This window comes from Chlorocebus sabaeus, unplaced genomic scaffold (assembly GCF_047675955.1).
Source record: "Chlorocebus sabaeus isolate Y175 unplaced genomic scaffold, mChlSab1.0.hap1 unalloc_scaffold_217, whole genome shotgun sequence".
Lineage (NCBI taxonomy): Eukaryota > Metazoa > Chordata > Mammalia > Primates > Cercopithecidae > Chlorocebus > Chlorocebus sabaeus.
The window spans coordinates 41,092-57,565 of NW_027327501.1; the positions used below are offsets into that span (position 1 = coordinate 41,092).

At 44.4% G+C, this 16,474-nt stretch overlaps 1 long non-coding RNA gene across 1 annotated transcript; it reads left to right on the forward strand.

Annotated features, from left to right (window-relative positions):
• The first annotated feature begins 5,697 nt into the window (after positions 1–5,697).
• Positions 5,698–16,371, forward strand: LOC140711140 (uncharacterized). Its single transcript, XR_012092263.1, has 2 exons — positions 5,698–10,317; positions 14,095–16,371. It is a non-coding gene; the product is annotated as an uncharacterized lncRNA (long non-coding RNA).
• The last annotated feature ends 103 nt before the right edge of the window (positions 16,372–16,474 follow it).

The following is a 16,474-nucleotide window of genomic DNA, read 5'->3' on the forward strand; positions in this document are numbered from 1 at the left end:
TCCTTTGTGTGCATCTCTGTGCTAAAATGGCCATTCTTCCCCACAGCCTGAAGTCATATGCTAAAATAAGAGACTCACATGAAGTCAGAACCATGCAGATGCAAGGAAACCACCACAAAGGAAATGGGCTGGAGAGTGTGGCCAGGAGGATGGTACTTCCCAGGAAGCAATTACTTCATCTCTGCCCATGAAGCAGGCAGCTGTTATTGTCCCCCAGGCCCACGCCAGCCACTCAAAGTAGGTTCTAACCAAACTACCTCCAACAAGCAATATAAATACACCACACAATTGGCTTCTGAAAGGACACCTTGCAACCAACAAGAAACTGTTAGCACAACTTTGACAAACTGTACAACTAAAAACCTTGGAAAGGGATAAACACTGCCACATTTTGACTCAAATACTGCTACGTGGTAGCACCGCAATAATTCACTGAAACAAAAGAATGAATGAGGAATACGTTTATATAGGAATCAGAGGAAGCATGACTAATCATTTAAAGAAATAGGTCAAGAAACTGCTAGGTTCAAATGCTACCGTGAGACACTGTCAGGGCCTTAGGCAAATTCACTTCTCTTGGTCCTGTTTCTAGGTTCATCAAAAACCAGCTTTGGATTAGGGAATCTATTGCTTCCCCAAGTCTTCCTTCTGTGATTCCAGCCCAGATTTTAGGACTGCTCTCCCACTTGGTATATGAAAGCACTTTCTATGTATAAAAGCAAGAGTGCATTTCTGTGTTGAATGCGGTTTGGGACCTACTCTATGAGGCAGAATATCATCATGTAACTTTAAACGTGACGACAAGGCGCACTCTAGATAAGGATAACACATAAGATGTGGCCATACACCTGTGCATGCCTGACAGGGAGATGGGGAAGTCTCATTTAATGAAGCCAGGGTGCCTGCTGCACCTGAACATCCTCAGTCCACGTCAAGTTCACAACGTCCTTCTGACATCAAACCACAGGTATCACATACTTTTCCATACTTTCCACCCAAGATTAAAATATGCAGAGCACCGTGATAAAGACACCTCCATTCCCAGCATGTTGGCTTTCATTCCATAGAATTACATACTTTCGGTGCAAAATGGTGACCAGGTTCCAGCGGCAAGCAAGACTGGGCTCAGTGGGGACAGCAGGCCCTGCAGGAGCCACCACTCCTGTCGCCACAGTCTGATGCAGCTGCAGAGAAGCTGTGGCTGAGGCCATTCACTTTGTGAGAGAACCGCACAGGAGGGAAAAGGTAGGGAAGAGGGCAATGTCATGCTTCTGAGCCCAAGCCAAGGAATCGCATCCCCTGTGACTTGCACTTATATGCCCAGATGACCTGAAGTAACTGAAGAATCATAAAAGAAGTGCAAATGCCCTGTCCCACCTTAACTGATGACATTCTACCACAAAAGAAGTGAAAATGACCGGTCCTTGCCTTAAGCGATTATATTATCTTGTGAAATTCCTTTTCCTGGCTCAAAAAGCTCCCACACTGAGCACCTTGTGACCCCCACTCCTGCCCACCAGAGAACAACCCCCCTTTGACTGTAATTTTCCTTTACCTACCCAAATCCTATAAAACGCCCCCACCCTTATCTCCCTTCGCTGACTCTCTTTTTCAGACTCAGCCCGCCTGCACCCAGGTGATTAAAAAGTTTTATTGCTCAAACAAAGCCTGTTTGGTGGTCTCTTCACAGGGACGCGCATGACAGGCAGGTGCAGAGCCAGGGAAGGGCCAGTGATGAGAACAGAAAGGAATGCGTCTCCCTGTACACACACTCGGATTTTATGACAATGTGCGCAGGGGGCTGAACTGGATGCCTGAGAACATTCCTCCAAGTTCTTTTGCTGATTTTCTAAATATTGGTGTAAAATCTGAACTCAGACAAAATTTTTTTAAATCGCTTCAATCAACATCTTTGTCTAGTGCTCAGCATCATATCTACGTGATCATCTAGAAAACCAACTTCTGTTCTAAGGCTCACATCTTCCTATTAAGTCCCAGGGATTTTACAAGGGAATGCACCTCTCATTCGCATCAAGAACACACACAACTACTGTTAAAGAAATGATTAAATTGCTTACATAATTTTTTAAACACCCAGATTTGAAATACAACAGAGACAACTTTTTGATAGCTCTGCTTTCCAACTGCGAACTGCGAGTGGAGAAAATAACCTACCATGATTTCTAACCAGTCAACAACCTGTCTTCCCTGGCTGCAGTAGGAGCAATCTTTCTGAGCTCAGGATGAAAAAGAACCCAGCTGGTTAGGGGACAGACAATCATCAGTTCTCAGTGGACTTCCCGGGTCCCAAATCCCCATGTGACACGTGGAAGTAAACAGCTATCATTGACCAAGCATCTGAATGCTTATCTCACCTCGCCATCTGATTCTCCTGCCATGCAAATTTAAAATTAATAAGCCTGCTATTAGAGAACAGAGTTGGTGCTACATCTGTCTTCCTAAAATTATGGATAATTACCAGCCCACAATGGCTTCTAATCAGATTTGAGTAGTCCCTTAGACAGGAAGCTCAAGTGCCTCAGCCCTAAACTGAGAAGAAAACAGAAACTGGAATGCTCTAGGTTTGATTTTTTCCCCCTTGTTCTAAAGTTGCTGTTCACGAATCTCCTTCTACTGTCTTGTTTATAAAATGTATGAGAAACAGGGAAATTCAAAGACATGATAGAAATGGCCACGTTTTCTAGGTACAAACTTTGTGAACATTATTTTTAGGTGCTGGGCTTTTTCTCCACAAATTGTGAGCCTGGAGTACATTTTCTCCCTCGTGGTTACACATTCAGAGTCAGGGAAAGTGGCTTTAGGAGTAAAGAGGGGAGTGCAGTGAGAAGTGACCGGACACTGAGAAGGACAGACAGGGACTCTACCTTGGTGGCCTACAGCATTCCTGGGCCTCCGACTTTACTTTTCTATCTGTACAAGGGATCTAAAGGCCCGTGATTCTAGGCCATGACAGCTCTTCATACACACATACGCAAACATCACACGCCTGTGTGAAAAGCTGTGACACTTGGCTGATTTCCTGAAGAAGTTATCTTGTATCATTTCTACTCAAGTACTCCACCTCCTTCCAGACAATTATCTGAGGATGATGGGCTATCCCACAGCCATGTGTGTAACCTCTGCTGCTTATGATCCCTGTTCATATAGCATTTTCCAAAAGCATTTGGTGTGAACTGACAGAAGAAAGAAGAATAAGGTTCTTTCAGCCCATTCATTCATTCATTCATTCATTCAACAAATATTGACTATCTATGTGCCAGACACTGGTGATATAACAGCGAACATATATTTTTGTAGGTAGCGACAGACAACCAAAAAGTATGTTAAAGAGTGATCAATACTGTAGAGGAAAATACACCAGGAAACAGGAAAGAAGAATACCCCTAGCCACCCTACACTGGAGTGACGCTAGTGTTACAAAATGAAAACAGCGGCCGGGGGCGGTGGCTCACATCTGTACTCTCAGTTCTTTGGGAGACTGAGGCAGGCAGATCACCTGAGTTCAGGAGTTCAAGATCAGCCTGACCAACATGACGAAACCTTGTCTCCACTAAAAACATAAAAATTAGCTGGACGTGGTGGCACACACCTGTAATCTCAGTTACTCAGGAAGCTGAGGCACAAGAATCACTTGAACCTGGGAGGCAGAGGTTGGAGTGAACCGAGATCGTGCCACTGCACTCCAGCCTGGGTGACAGAGCAAGACTCTGTCTCAAAAAATGTAATAAAAAAAAAAAATGTAAACAGAGAATAAGATACCGAAAGAAAGAACATGAACGATTAATTGTAACAAAAGCCTTTGTAAGCTGATTCTTTCCTTCCTGGATCCTTGTCCCTTACAAATGGAAAAAGAGGGCGAAGAGGGGGTAGCATCCAAATGATGTTGTAAGATGGCTTCGGGTTTCAGATGTCTGACAACCATACTCATGTACTTCAAGGAAAAAGCTCTAGCTCTATAAGCAATCTGGGCAATGGTTTAATGATCCTGTAAGATCAGTACCATATTCTCTCATTTTTCATAGATGAGGAAACTGAGGCATAGAAAGGCTAAGTAAATTGTCCATGGTCACGGGTGATTTAGAAACTTTTCTTCAAACTTTCAAAAGTTAACTACTGCCACTATTACACATGGGTTTTTGTTTGTTTGTTTTTGTCTGTTTTGAGACAAGGTCTTGCTCTGACCAGGCTGGAGTGCAGTGGCGTGATGATGGTTCACTGCAGCCTCGACTTCCCGGGCTCAAGTGATTCTCGCACCTCAGCCTCTCCAGTAGCTGGGATTACAGGCATAAGCCAATACACCTGGCTAATTTTTTAATTTTTATTTTTTGTAGGGATGGGCTTTCACCATGTTGCCCAGACTGGTTCCAAACTCTGGGCTCAAGAGATCCTCCCAGGTTGGCCTCCCAAAGTGCTGGGATTCCAGGTGTAAGCCACTGTGCACAGCCCTACACATGTGACTTATACAAAGTCAGAGCAGTGAGCAGGAAGAGAACAGAGACTTCAGCGAGTCTCCTGGCTGTGGCAACGCCGTATCCCTCCTCCATACCGTAATGTGTCTACACCCACCAAGCTCCTAGACGTTGAAGGCAGGCCAGCTCAGAGACGAAACAGCAGTCAAGAAAGAGAAGATGCAGACATGCGTCTTGATTTCAGCTCGAGCGTGCCTCTCTGCCCTGCAGCTGCACAGGCAGAAACCAGGGGCCGTGAGTCTCAGGCAGTGTGTTCGGTTCCTGGCTGGTAATCTTTTGGGAGACCATCCCATACAATTGGTGTTACACTTCTCAAAAAGGAAGTGTGAGTTTTATAGAAAAATCGATTCCGTTTGGGAGAAAGGCCTAATAAAACCACAAAAGGATAACACAGTCATACAACAACAAATTCAATTCATCTGTCACAAACTGAAATCCCAAAGCCATCTGGGCACACAGCTGCTTTTCTGAGCTGAAATTCAACTTCAGTTGAGAAACAGGTCAACTTTGCTAAAAAGATTTCTTTTTCACATGCCTCCAATAAAAATTCCTTTCCCTCACTTGTCATTTTCCAGATTTAATGACTCTGTTGGCCTTTCTTTCATTTAGGCTGTGAACACTGACTACATGTCTAATACCGCCAGGACTCCAAGGGAGGCACCCTAGGGAACACAGATGACCACAACACAGCGACAACCTCAAGGAGCACACACAGGGAAGGCAAGATGATACAATCGAAGACTTCACACAGAAAAGAACTTGGCATCCATACCCCGTCCCATTTCTAGAAAACAACGATGCTGACTTAGGAACATTTACCGAACAGCCTGCAGTGTGGAGGCAGCACGAGGGGGTTCCATGCGGGGAAGAGCACCTTCAGAAGGGGGCATGCAAGCAACGTGGAGGCAGGAGACGCCCCCACGCACAAGGGCCAGCCTGGGGGCCTGCAGAACTGCCCATGCATCTGGGAAGAGGGAGAGAGGACAAGATACTTAAATGCTCCAAAACGAATAGAAGCCTCCCAAGAACCTCCCCCGAAATGGGGCAGGGATTTACAAAAGACCAAACCGAGCATGCGCAGTTACCTGAACATAGCGCCACCAGAGCGAGCTATCAAGGAAGAAACAGGGTCACTAGAAGCCTGAGCCTCTACTCGCAGCTCTGCGACTCATTCACCCTATGACCTTGGTGAAGGCTCTTAGCTTCTGTGAGCCACAAGAGAATCATGGGAAAACAGAAGATATGAAAGTGCTCTACCTTTTTCACAGAACTGCTGAGGGAATAAAATCAGATAACGGATTTTAAAATTCTCTGTGAATTACAAAGCGAAATGCAAACGTATGAAATCATTCCTACCATTAATAACAGTACTGCAAAATTAAGAGAAGAGTTAAGACCACAGCATTTTCCATCCCCCGACTCCCGAGAGAAACAGTGAGTCCAGCTGACGTATTTGGGCAACCCCAGTATCTAGGCTTTGAGAGTCTCAAACAGCTCATGAACTCTGACAGTATCACTCCAGCCCAGTGCTCATGAAGTTCTCCAAGACAGCCAACTGACCTAAAATACTACAGCTTTTTCAGCTGGACTTGAAGCCCTCCAAGCTGACAGCACAGCTAAACAATGAAGAAGAGGTTTTCTGCCACTAGACTCAAAAGTTGGCTTTCGTAGATTCCCATAGAAAGAACATTCAAGGCCAGGCATGGCGGCGCATGCCTGTAATCCCAGCAATTTGGGAAGCCGAGGCAGGAAGATCACCTGAGGTCAGAAGTTCAAGAACAGCCTGGCCAATATGGCAAAGTCCCATCTGTACTAAAAATACAAAAATTAGCCGGGCATGCTGGCGGGCACCTGTAATTCCAGCTACTCAGGAGGCTGAGGCAGGAAAATCCCTTGAACTCAGGAGGTCGAGGTTGCAGTGAGCTGAGATCACGCCACTGCACTCCAGCCTGGGCGACAAGAGCGAAAGTCCATCTCAAAGAAAAAAAAAAAGAAAGAGCATTCTTTTTTGCTGATGTTAAATTTCCTGTGCTTAACACAGAGAAATCATACAACACTGAAATCCTGAAAAACATATCATAAAAAGCATTTAGTGACTGAAAAGACATTCAATATAACCTGTAACAGTGAGTTCCCCTCCTCTTTCCAGCCAGCTCCACTAACGCTGTGACCCTTAACAATGCTTTCACTAACACAGAGGAAAATTAATAGGACCACTTATCCCTCTCAGCTGACAGCTAAACCACTGTTTCTCCCTGGGCTCACTAAAGATGACCTTTACCCAAAACCAGGCTGCAACGACCCTGTAGATGTTGACTAACAATTTCAAAATTCCCATATTCTTTGTCCCCTCCTAAGGAAGATGAACTGAAGTCAGGTGTCTCCAAGTCAGAACTAACAGAGGCCTTAAACATCAGATGGCCCATTCCTTTCTTTGACAACCGGGGGATTTAAAGCTGAGCTTATGGAAGAAAACAGCCTGTTTAGTAACAAAGCGAAAACCAAACCCTAGTCACCCAACCTCTGGTCCAGAACTCCTGCGACATTCCAGCACCCATACAGGATGTGTCTCCCTAACCAGAAACTCTGAAATCCACAACTTTTGAGTGCTGACGTGACGCTCAACGAAACGTTCATTGGAACAGCTCAGACTCTGAATTTTTGAATTCAGGATGCTCAACCAGCAAGTATAATACAAATATTCAAAAATCCAAAAATGTAAAGAAATCTGAGACACTTCTGGTTCCAAGCAGTTTGGATGAGGGATATTCAACGTGCATTTTTTTTTTTTTCCTCTAATGAAGGAAATTAAAAACGAGGCCCAAGCAAAGTCATTCAATCCATACTAAAGTCATTCAATAGTTTAATTAGTACCCATTTAAAGTTAAGTGCTACCCGCAGATATTTAAAAGGATGAATACATACATGCCTATAATTCCAGAACTTTGGAAGGCCAAGGTGGGAGGATCACCTGATGTCAGGAGTCCAAGACCAGCCCGGCCAGCATGGTGAAACTCCATTTCTGCTATAAATGCAAAAATTAGCCAGGCGTGGTGGCGCACACCTGTTATCCCAGCTACTCGGGAGGCTGAGGCACGAGAATCGCTTGAACCTGGGGGAAGCACGTTGCAGTGAGCCGAGATCACACCACTGTACTCCAGCCTGGACCACAGAGCAAGACTCTGTCTCAAAAAAAAAAAAAAAAGAAAAAGAAAAAAGAAAATTTAAATTGTGTTTTCACATGGAGCCGATGTTCCCAGAACACAAACCCTGCTCTGTGCTCCAAGGGCACACAGGGTGCCCCTTTATCTTAATGCTCACCATATTCCATGGCAGCCATTGGCACGTGTCTGTCCATCGCACTAGACTTCCTGTGCATGAGGCAGGGATCATATATTATTACCTTTCTGTCCCCAGTGTCTGGCCTAGAAGACACTCAGTAAATGATTCCTGAATTAAGTCAGTTACTAAAATATGTTAAACTTGTATTAACAAAATTGATTTAATAAGTTTGCCAATGCAGCGTTCATACCACACAGCTTAAATCTCAATCTGCGGATTTATCTTGTGTTCTGCTAGATTATCACCTATTAACATTCAGAAGGCACCTAGTATGTGCTAGGCATTACTAATTGCTGGGGACCTAGCAGTTACAAAACAACATTCCTTGTTCAAAGACAAGTTCTAGTATAAAGAGGAATAGAAGGAACAGGCTAGATTGATGAGAGAGCTAAGAAAAGGACAGGCTGCCATGGGAAGCACCTGGTCTTGTCTGGATGGTACACAGTTAACAAAGTCTGAGTGCTTCATATAGCATAAGATCATCTCCTCCAAAGAAGCGAATGAAGCTTTGATTCCCCAGTACCAGAAGTCACCATAAAGGTGTGCACAGCCACATGTTTAGTGTAGGAAGTGAAAGCAAACGAACAAACAAAGCTCCAACTTCCAGAGGCAATGGTCCAATTATGAAATCCTCTGGCTACGTTCAATTGAAATTCAAGGTATTCAAGAGGCCAATATTTAAGGGATAAATTAACCCAACCACTTAAAACTAAAGTAGTCAATGGGTAAACGTATAGTACCTTTTACACATTTATTAGCTCTTAATATTTACATTTAAATATGATGACGATGGTGTAATAACTTTATTAACTAGTTATTATGTGTTAGGCACGAAACTAAGCACTTTACACACACATTTACACGATCCTGTGAGATGATAATGACCCCTTGTCATCCCATTTCATAGATGAAAGTCAGGTTTATATAAGCTTAAAAACTTGCCCCAAATGACACAACTACTTAGCAAAACCCAGGCAGCCTGACTCCATAGGCCTTGTTTAAAGAAGTAATATTTATAAACTGTCCAGCACAGCGGCGGTACAAACAAGAGTTCAATCAATGCCTAAAGAGTACTTCATACCCAAAATCGTTTCCCGCCAATCAAACTAGACTTACTCTGGTTCTGCATAACCAACTGTCAAATTATTGTTCCATGAAGAAAAGGTGGAATGGGTAGAGATCAGAATAGAGTGAATAACTGGTCAATGTACTTCATGACAGGTAGTAACAGGATGTGGCATTTAGGCTATTTCCACACTTGTTTGCATAACACTTTTTCACAGTTCTAAAGCACAAGAACCATTCTAAGCTGGTGAAAGCGTAAGGCATGTCTATGATCCAGGACTCCAATTCACTGTGGATCAGTGGATCTCAACCTTTACTCAACCTTTAGGGTATATCAGAACCACCTGGGGGTTTTTAACAGCACTATAGCTGCCCAGGCTCCATTCCTGCAGATTCTATTTCAACTGGTCTGGAGTAAGCACGCATGTGTTTTTCACAGCCCCCCAGATGCAGCTAGGTTTGCAAACCACTGTCCAAGATGCTCTCACACTTCCGCTCCGTTCAACACACACTCACTGAGATTCTAAGCACTATGAATCGGACTAGGTTAACAAGTCAGGCTCCACTCCCTAATAATATTGTCAAAGAAAACAATATCAGAGATTTATTCCAGTCCAAACCAAATAAATTGCCGGGTGAAAAAAATGCCCTGGCATAGTTTGTCATACAAAACAACTTCCTGCGTCTTCCCGGTCCGTAGCCTAGAGACTGACTCTGAGCCATGAGAATTCAGAATCAGGGGAAAATGCCAGTTTGAGGCATCTGCCTGCCAGTTTGAGGCATCTGCCACACTCCTAGCACACCCCCAAAAGCGTCCAGCTACATTTCACATCCACTGTCCTAACAGGGGTCGAAACAGGGAAGAGCAGTGCAATACAGAAAACAGAGCCTGCTGGGCGCCAAAAGGCTGGAGAATTCCAGTCCTAGCCCTGCTACCAATCGGTCTGGTCACTTCTCTCTGGTCCTGGTGTGGCCAACAGTTATGCTCGAGGGTGAGGCCTAAAAACACAGATGTCAGGCAAGCTCCAGCATCCAAAATACATAGAAATTAAAAAGCATTAAGGTGATATCAAGGAAAGTATGCCATCAACCAGAAAAGTAACTGAAGTATTCCTTTTTCCATTCTTAAGAAATCAAAAGTGGAAGCAAAAAATTGAACAATCAGCCTACCAAGTAGACTGGGGCAACAGAATACACTCACGGATTCTGTTCACAACAGCGGGAGTGACAGACCAAAAGGAGAACGGCAGAGCGTCCCTCTCCCCTCTGTCCACTCATGCCACCAGCACGTGAGTGCGTCCACATGCAGCGCCCAGTCTCCTGTTCCACTGACGCCAGCGTCCACTCACCACAAGCCTACTAAGCGCCACATGTGCTATGATGCTCCCTCATCTCATCACCATAGACGTCCCTGCTGGAGGTGAGTATGTGACAGACGAAAATCACGGAGGCCTAGGGAGGTTGAGACCCGCATTCCCACTGCGGTGAGGGTGTGCTTGAGAGGGACCCCACGGCTGGGCCCTCCATGCCGCTCTCCTCAGTCATCACTCCCAGACCAGAGCAGTGAGGGTGAATTTTCTTCCTCTATTTTCAGCCCCTTGGCTGACCCACCGTTCCCCAGAAAGCTATCGAGTTCTGGCAGCTCTGAGGCCACAAAGCCATAAACGCACGGGACACACAGCCCATCTGTCTCTAACGGGTCTTTTACTTGTCATGCTGGTCATTTCAAAGAGCAGATGGGTTAAGAAAGACTTGGCAAGTTACCACGAAATGACCCCTCCACTCCTTCCTGGGGGAAGGGTGACTAGCGAGCAGTCAGGCCGGCTTTCTTCCCCGACTCCCTGCATTCCTGTCCCCAAGGAGCCACAGACAATCCCACCAAATAGAGGCAGGAGACAGCCGCCTCCTTCCTACAGCTGGAGGGGGGAAGGGTCCTCTCGGGCCTTTCTAACTGCATGAAAACCAAACTGTGAGCTGTACTGACCCGGGCCTCACCCATGTTGCAGTCACGTACAACACAGGTGCCCAGTGGTATCATCAGGCAGAACTACGAATGTGCTTTCCATCGTTTTCATACAATGATTCCAGAACCGCTATCCACACAGTTCCACTTCTCACACATACGACGTACTTCACGGATTACACAGCATGTTCACCATGGCCCTCATCTGCTCCTCCCAGCAGCCTTGTGTGATCCCTTGAGTATGTTTTCCCATCTCCATTTCTTAAGAAATGGAGTTTCTGAGGTTATGAAATCAAAACTTTCCCAAGAACATCCAGCTAGTGTTAGAACCAGGATATGAGGGCTTCTGATTCTAGAACCGGTATTTGTGCCACTATTCCACATGGGCCCCTCCAGGGATTTCTGCCTGATCTGAAAATGCAGACAGCAAATCCGTCTCTCTACAGTCCTGGGGTTCCCTATAGACAAGAAGTCAAACTTCTAACAGAAAGCTTATACTTATTTGGAAGGCTACCTGGGATATTTCTTTTAAGTTAGTTTGTTCATGTTTTGGAAAGATTGTTCCAATGGCAATGTGGGGCATGAAGTGTAGAAAGGATTCCATGATGAGACAGAGAAACAATTTGGTGGCTCTTACAACGGTTCAAATGAGGCATGAGGTGCAACCAGAAAGGACAGAGGGAAAATGCATTGGAAAGAAATGCAAAATGAAGTCCACTCAGACCCAGGATGGAAAAAAGGGGAGTAAACATGATGGTGGTTTCTAGTTTGAAAGACTGATGAACAAGGATGTCATTAACTACTACAGAGTGGTATCTGGGGTCTGGGTGCACCAGTTTGTTTAACCATTCACCTGCTGAGCAGTCTCCAGGTCGTTTCCAGTTTCCAGCCTTTATAAATAATGCTGCTATGAACAGATACATATAGGCTTTTGTGTGAACATAAGTCTTCATTTCTCTGGGATAACTGCCCATGAATGTGAGTGCTGCATCCTATGGCAATTGCACATTGAGTTTTTTAAGAAACTGTCAAGCTGTTTTCCAGAATGGCTGTACCGTCTTCCATTCCCACCAGCCAAGTGTGAGTGATCCCGTTTCCCCGCGTCCTCACCAGCATTGGTCTTGTTACTACTTTTTATTTTAGGCATTCTGATAGGTGTATAGTGACGTGCCTTTAGTGTGCATTTTTCTGATAGCTCATGATGTTGAACAGCTTTTCATGTGCTTATATGTTATCTGAAATGTCTCTTCAGGTCTTTTATTCATTTTCAAACTAGATGATTCGGTTTCACTGCTGAATTTGGATAGTTATTTATATATTATAGATATGAGGCCTTTATCAGACATGTGGTTTGCAAATAGTTTCTCCCAGTCTCTAGCTCCTCTTTTCATCTTTATTTTGCATTTTACATTTTAGTCTATGATCCATTTTGAGTTAATTTTTGTACTAGGTATGAGGTTTAGAGAAGAGTTCAGGTTTTTTTCCTATGAATAATCAGGTAGCCAGTAAGTTTTTTTAAGAGACAAGGTCTCACTCTGTCACCCAGGCTGGAATGCAATGACAAGGTCAGAGCTCACTGCAGCCTTGACTCCTGGGCTCAAGTTATCCTCCCGCCTCAGCCTCCTGGAGTAGCTGGGACCACAGGCAGGTGCCACCATGACCAGTTAATTTTTTTAGTTTTTGTAGAGACAGGGTCTTGTACCATGTTACCCAGGCTGGTGTGGAACTCCTAGGCTCAAGTCATCATCCCACTTATATGGGGCCAGGCAGTGGCACATGCCTGTAATCACAGCACTTTGGGAGGATGAAGCAGGAGAATCACTTGAATCCAGGAATCCCAGACCAGACTGAGCAACAGAGGGAGGCCCTGTCTCTGCAAAACATTTTAAACATTAGCTGGGCATGGTGTTGTACACCTGTGGTCCCAGCTACTTGGGAGGCTGAGGTGGGAGGATCTCTCGAGCCTATGAGGCTGAGGCTGCAGTGAGCCATGATCGCACCACTACACTCCAGCCTGGGAGAAAGTGAGACCCTGTCTCAAAAAAAAAAAAAAAAAAAAAAAAAAAAAAAAAAAAAAAAAAGAAAAGAAAAGCTAGAGCATCACCCATATTAAAGACAGGTATTGTCTTTTTGATAATTTAATTACAGTTATATAATGGACATGTAAAATATCCAGTTTGGAAGTTTGAAAAATACATAACTTTAAGTATTCTTACCTTAAAATTCTGATTCCTACCTATCTCATACTGTTTACATAAGTATCACAATGCCGGGACAACAACTAAAAATGTGTACGAGGGAGAAAACTGAGCATGTATGCCTATTAATTCAGGTATATTTCCCCCTTATTACATAAAAAGGTCATCACGGCAAATCCCTGTGACTGTATCTAAAGCAAGCCTACAGTTTTACTTCTCTGTATTATAAAATGCAAGGCTAAAATTCAAATACTAAACATTTCCTGAAGCCAAGGGTAGTTTACCTAAAATAAATGCCTAGGGTCTATATAAAAAATATGAAAAAGCTAGCTACTTCATAGTCATTCCAATCTAAGTTCAGTTTTTTCTTTTTTAATTGACACATAATTGTGTACTGTACATATGTATGTAGTACACATGGTAATGTTATAATACATGTATTGTAGGTGATCAGCATAATTAGCATATCCACCATCTCAAACATTTATCATTTCTTTGTGTTGGCAACGTTCAATACCCTTCCTCCAGTTATCTGGAAATATATATATATATATATACATATATATATATATATATATATATATACACACACACACACACACATTTTTTTTTTTTGAGACAAAGTCTTACTCTGTTGCCCAGGCTACAGGGCAGTGGTGTGATCTCAGCTCACTGCAACATCTGCTTCCCAGGTTCAAGCTATTCTCCTGCCTCAGCCTCCCTGGTAGCTGGGATTACACAGGCACTCACCACTATGCCCAGCTAATTTTTGTATTTTTAGTAGAGATGGGGTTTCACCACGTTGGCCAGGCTAGTCTCAAACTCCTGACCTCAGGTGATCCACCCACCTCAGCCTCCCAAAGTGCTAGGATTACAGGCATGAGCCACCGCGCCCAGTCTGAAACTATATATTCTTGTTAACTATAGTCATCCTATGTTATAGAACACTAGAACTTATTCCTATCCAGCTAGAATTTTGTATCCTTTAACACATTTCTCCCTATCTCCCTCTTCCCCCACCCTTCTCACCCTCTAGGATCCTCTGTCTACTTTCAACTTCAATGAGATCCACTCTTTTTTGCCTTCCACATAAGAGAACATGTGCTGTGTAACTATCTGTCTCTGGCTTATTTCATAATATCTTCCAGTTCCATCCACATTGCTGAGAATAACAGGACTTCATCTTGTGTTATGGCTGAATAGTATGCTACTGTGTATAAAGACCACATTTTCTCTATCCATCATCTGCTGTTGGACACCGAGGCTGATTCCGTATCTTGGCTATGGTGAACAGTGCTGTAGGAAACAGAGGTGCGGATGCCCCTCTGACACTGATTTCCTTTTCTTTGGGTATCTACACTGTAGTGGGACTGCTGGATCACACTGTAATTTCATTTGCAGTTTTCTGAGGAACCTCCATACTGTTTGCCATAGTGGGTGCCTTAGCTTACTCTTACTCTTTCTCTTTTTTCTCTTCGAGACAGAGTCTCACTGTTGCCCAGGCTGGAGTATAGTGGTGTAACCTCGGCTTGCTCACTGTAGCATCTGCCTCCCAGGTTCAAGTGGTTCTCATGCCTCAGCCTCCTGAGTAGCTGGGATTACTGGCACCCGCCACTGCACCTGGCAAATTTTTGTAGAGATGGGGTTTCACAACATTGGCCAGGCTGGTCTTGAACTCCTGGCCTCAAGTGACCCACCCACCTCAGCCGCCCAACAGTGCTGGGATTACAGGTGTGATCCACCGCTCCCAGATAATTTTTGTGTTTTTAGTAGAGACGGGGTTTCACCATGTTGGCCAGGCTGGTTTCAAACTCCTGACCTCAAGTGATCTGCCCGCCTCCGCCTCCCAAAGTGCTGGGATGTCAGCGTGCGCCCCACGCCCAGCCAGCTGCTCTAGTTTACACCCCCCTACAGTGTGTAAGAGCTCCCTTGTCTCCATATCCTCGCCAGGATTTTTTGTCTTTTTGGTAATACTCATCCTGACAGGTGAGATGATACCTCACTGTGGTTTTGATTTGCATTTCTCTGATTATAAGTGATACTAAGAATTTTTCTCACATATTTTTTGGCCATTTGCATGTCTTCTTTAAAGAAATGTCTGTTCTGTTGGGTGTGGTGACACAAACCTGTAAGCCCAGTACTCAGAACGCTAAGGCAGGAGGACAGCTTGAGCCTAGACCAGCCTAGGCTGCATAGTGAAATCCTAGCTCAAAAAAGGAGGAGGAGGAGGAGGAAGAGGAGGAGGAGGAGGAGGAGTAAGAAGAAGAAGAAGAAAAAGAAGAAGAAGAAGAAGAAGAAGAAGAAGAAGAAGATGACGACGACGAAGAAGAAGAAAAAAGAAATAGCTTTGTCTGTTCAGCTTTTTGACCTCCAAAAATTAACAGCCCATTTTGGAATCTGATGACCTGCCTGATTCAGAGACAATCTGTGTTTGGTTCTACTCTGCTACTTCCTATGTGACTTTGGGAAGTTCCCTTAGCCACTTTGAGCTCAACTTCCTCAACATTAACCAGGAATAAGTGCCACCTGCCTCTGCTGGTTAACGCTGAGGACTGAAAGGAGAACCTCCAGAACGCCACTTGACAATGCCACCTGATGGAAGCCCCTCAATGCGGGGCTGGTAGGATCATCTGAAGCTAAGTACAACTTTCCTTTCCACTTTCCCAGGCTCATTCTGCATACGATTAGAAAGGAATAGCGAATAAAGGAAACCAAAATACTTGCTTAATTTTTTATAAGAAATTTTTAAAAAGTGGGGGTGGTGGAAAAATAGGAGGGAGACGAGGGGAAGGAAAAGCAGCCGGTCACAAGTTCTAGTCCAGAGCTCATCCCCGGCCTCCTCACTCAGGCAATCACCAGTCCCCACCTCCTGGGGAGGGGTACTTTCTCGGCGGGCTTCACCCACATGGAAGGCACTGCCACAGGTGTTCAGAAACCAGGAGCACCTTGAAATGGGCAATGTGCTTTGGGTAGGAGACCTACAATTTCCTCAAAGAAACCACGGCACAAAAGTGACCCACATAGGAGGTAACCAACGGCTGTAAATACTTGGTGGCAAAAACTGATGTCATACCTTGTGTACAGGAGACACACACCAAATAAAACTTGCCAAAATAGCAGAGAAAAAAATACAGCAGACATCCAGTACCATTCTGTTACAGAAATATTTATATCCCAAAGCCAGGGACCTCTCTGGAACACTGCCTTTATTTCCATGTTTCATGGAAGATGTTTGAGTGCACTCACGTGTGTCTCAACAAACTTCCAGTCCCTGCTCTAAACCCTGTGGCTCCTCAGCAAAACCCAAAAACAAGTATCCGTTTTCCTTCCAAATGGGAAATTTCCTGACCTAACGAAACCAGCATCAAATCCACTTATTATGAGATAGCTGATTACAGGCGAAGCCCTCTAGTCCC